Raw genomic sequence first — 4,177 nt, forward strand, 5'->3', positions numbered from 1 at the left:
TTTTTTTTTTTGAGACAGAGTCTCACTCTACTGCCCTGAGTAGAGTGCCATGGCATCAGCCTAGCTCACAGCAACCTCAGACTCCTGGGCTCAAGCGATCTTCCTGCCTCAGCCTCCCGAGTAGCTGGGACTACAGGCATGCACCACCATGCCTGACTAATTTTTTCTATGTACTTTTAGTTGTCCATCTAATTTCTTTCTATTTTTAGTAGAGACGGGGTCTCACTCTTGCTCAGGCTGGTCTCGAACTACTGAGCTCAAACGATCCACCCGCCTCGGCCTCCCAGAGTGTTAGGATTACAGGCATGAGACATAGCACCTGGCCTCTTTGTAGTTCATTGAACTTCTTGGATTTGTAAAGACATGACTTTCATCAAATTTGGGATGTATTCAGTCATTATTTCTTCAAATAATCTCTCTTCCCTTTTCTGTCTTCTTCCAAGATACCTATTATGTGTATGTTGGTTCACTTAATATTGTCTCATAAGTTGCTCAGGTTCTATTCACTTTTCTTCATTCTTTTTTCTTTCTATTCCTCTCTACTTTATAATTTTAATTGTCCTATCTTCAGAGTCAGTGATTATTTCTTCTGCCTCCTTAAATCTGTTGAACTTCTCTAGTGAATTTTTTACTTCATTTATTGTGCTTTTCAGCTCCAGAATTTCTGTTGAGATCCTATTTATAATTTTGATTTCTTTACTGATAGTCTCAATTTGTTCATGCATTCTTTTTTTTTATTTTTTTTCATTTGCTTTAGGTTTTTGTCCATGTTTTCTTTTAGCTTTTTGATCACATTTAAGATAGTTGTTTTGAAATCTGTGTCTAGTAAGTCTGATGTCTGGGCTTCTTCAGGGTTGGTTTCTGTCAATTATTTTGTTCATTTGTAGAGGTCATATTTTTCTGTTTCTTTGTATGCCTTGTGATTTTTTTTTAAATTGGGCATTTGAGAATTATAATGTGGATGTGGTAACTATGGAAATCAGATTCTTCCCCTTCCTCATGCAGGGTTTCTTGGTTTCATTTGTTTATTTTTTTGAATATTGAAGCCTGTGGTTGCCCATTTGTTTTTAGACTTTTCTAAACTATTTATGCTAAGACTATTGCTTATTGTGTGTGGTCACTACACTGCCTGTTCCTTAAGCCCATGTTCAATTAATGCTTTGACAGTTTTCCTTCAATACTAAGAGCTAAAGAAAAAAAGAAACAAAAACTCACACAAAGTCAGAAAAGAGAAGTAGAAAAATAAAATAAAAACACAACTACCACTCTTGGTCTTTGCAGCTTGGCACTTTGCTGTGACGCTCCTTCAACATTCAGCTAGGCTTTCTCTCATGCTAGGAATCAGCCTAAGGTTGCTTTAGTTCTAGGTACTGGACCAAAGTGAATGCTTAAGGCTAGGGTGGGGAACCTGTGGCCTTAAGGCCACATGTGGCCTTCTAGGTCCTTAAATGTGGCCTTTTGACTGAATCCAAATTTTACAGAACAAATCCTTTTATTTTTATTAATCCATTTTGTTTTTCATATTTTTATTTTTAAAATGAACATATTGAAAATACCAAAGAATAAAATAAGTTTCAATGAAATAATCCTCCCAGGTTGACTGGCACAGTTAGAACATTAGTAAGCCATAAGGGCTAAATTGATGACTGCTATGCTCATGATTTAGTTTAATTTCCCCCACCTGACTGGCACCACTACTGTATGAGCCTGGTTGGCAAGAATTTATGGGGGTTGAGTACACCAGTCTATTATCAGCTTTTGACAAGGGTGCAAAAATGTGTTTCTGTTTGAAGTGGAATTTGTGAATAGTTGCATAGCTTGACAGTATTTTTTAATTCTGTCTGCTTAACAGCCCATTATATCAAAGAAGACCAAGAGAAAGCTAAAGGAAGAAAAAGATTTTTTAATGAGAATTGGGAATTGCGATATTATCTTATTTCTGCTAAAGATAGAATGATTTTCTTGTTCTGTGAAACTGCAATATCAACATTAAAAAAATTCAGTGATCATCAGCATTATAACACTCATAAGGACCACAAATATTTTAAATTAGAGGGAGAGGCATGAAAGGTTGTATTGCAGAAATCAAAAGATGAAAAGCAAAAACAAAGACAATTCTTTCAAGCAGCAATAAAACCTAGAAATTGGTAAGCACGGTTGCTCACACCTGTAATCCTAGTGCTCTGGGAGGCTGAGGTGGGAGGATTGCTTGAGCTCAGGAGTTTGAGAGCAGCCTGAGCAAGAGCGAGACCTCATCTCTACTAAAAATAGAAAAACTAGCCAGACGTCATGGAGGGTGCCTGTAGTCCCAGCAACTCGGGTGGGTGAGGCAAGAGGAGCAGTTGAGCTCAGGAGTTTGAGGTTGCAGTGGGCTACAATGACACCACTGCACTCTACCCAGGGTGACAGAGTGAGACTCTGTGTCAAAAAAAAAAAAAAAGGACCTGGAAATAATGCCGCTGAAACAACTTATAAAGTAGCTTATATACTCAAGAAAAAAGGGAAGCCATTCAGTTGATGTAGAAATTGTGAAAGAATGCATTGTCAAAGTTGTAGGATGCTTAGAATCCAATAACATTTCAAAGTACAAACAACTGCCTCTTTCAAGGAGAACCATAACTGAATGGCATCATGAATTAACCTTCAACTTAACAGAACAACTTCATGCAATACTTCAAAAGGAAAATATATATTTATTCAATTACTTTGGAAGAATCAACTGATATTACTGACTTGGTACAGGTTTTGTACTTCATTTGGGTCATAACAAAAGATTTTATTTGCTATGAAGAGTTACTTGCTTTGAGCAATCTTGTGAACAGAACACAGGGAATAGATATCTTCAACAACTTCCAGGATAAATGTCGGGAAGTTGGACTGAATTTGGTAAATTTAGTGGTGTGTGTGCAGATGGTGCACCTTCCATGACAGGAAAACATGAAGGGTTTATTGCACAGATAAAAAAGTATTAACAGATCCAGATGCTCTCATTTCTTTTCTTTGTATCTTGCATCAGCAAAATCTCTGTGCTAAAGCTACTATTGTAAGTGACACTTTAAAACAAATTATAAGTATTGTTAACTATATTTGTGCAAATGCAACATGGCATCATCAGTTTTGTAACATGCTAGAGCTGAATGATGAGGTATTCAGTGTGGATTTGCCGTATCATTCTTAGGTGTGTTGGCTATGGCAGGGACAGTGTTAGCCAAGATTTTTATCTCTGTGGGAACGGATATATTTTATGAAGAACAGAATCAGCAATGTGAATTATTAAAAGAAGATTTCTATAGGAACACAGCATTTCTGTCTGATATCATGTCAAATCAAAATGAATATTTTTTGGCAAGGTAAAACTAAGTCTATATATGACACATGACAAAAAAAATCAAGTATTTTGAAAAAAGCTATCTTTTTTCAAAGCCGTTCTGCAAGAGAAAATTTTGGATAAATGTTTTCTCCAGTTAGCAAAGGTCAGGATGCTATATGCAGTATGATATATGCAAATCATTTGAAGAATTCACAGCTGTTAGAGACCTATTAATTGGAGAATGCAATGAAAGGTTCACTAGCTTTGAGAATCATGACATCATACTCAAATTGGCATTTTCAGCCTCACCTAGCTGATATCACCAAGGCACCTAAAGAATACAGATGGAATTGATTGAGCTCTCAGGAGATGACATTTTAAAGTCATTGTTTGATACTAGGAAAGATCCAATTGAAAAATTGGAAAAATGCAGTAGAATACCCATGCCTTTGGCCACATGCCTGAAAAATGCTTTCTTGCTCTTCAATCACTTATTGCTGTGAATCTACATTCTCTTACCTAACCTAGGTCAAGATGCCCATAAAGTCACAAATGACCAATACCCATGTATAGGATCAACTGAACCTATGGACCTCCACGCTGCAACCAAATATTCAAATGCTTTATGTCAGGTCTGGCCTCTTGGTGGACTGTTGTCCTAGATCTTTGGCTCCTTGTTTGGAAAATTCACAAGTAGGGCCAATGTGACGGAGTGACCACGGACAGGAAGAAATTCCACATAAACAGTTTTTATTGTAGAAAAGAAGGTAGCTAGAGTATGTTGCAGAGAGGAACGGGTCAGTCTCCATGAGTGGAGAAAGATGTTAAGGACTCCCAGGTGGTTCCATTTTATTGGTCTGGTCTGTG

Source organism: Propithecus coquereli, unplaced genomic scaffold, assembly GCF_000956105.1.
Source record: "Propithecus coquereli isolate 6110/MARCELLA unplaced genomic scaffold, Pcoq_1.0 Scaffold15, whole genome shotgun sequence".
Lineage (NCBI taxonomy): Eukaryota > Metazoa > Chordata > Mammalia > Primates > Indriidae > Propithecus > Propithecus coquereli.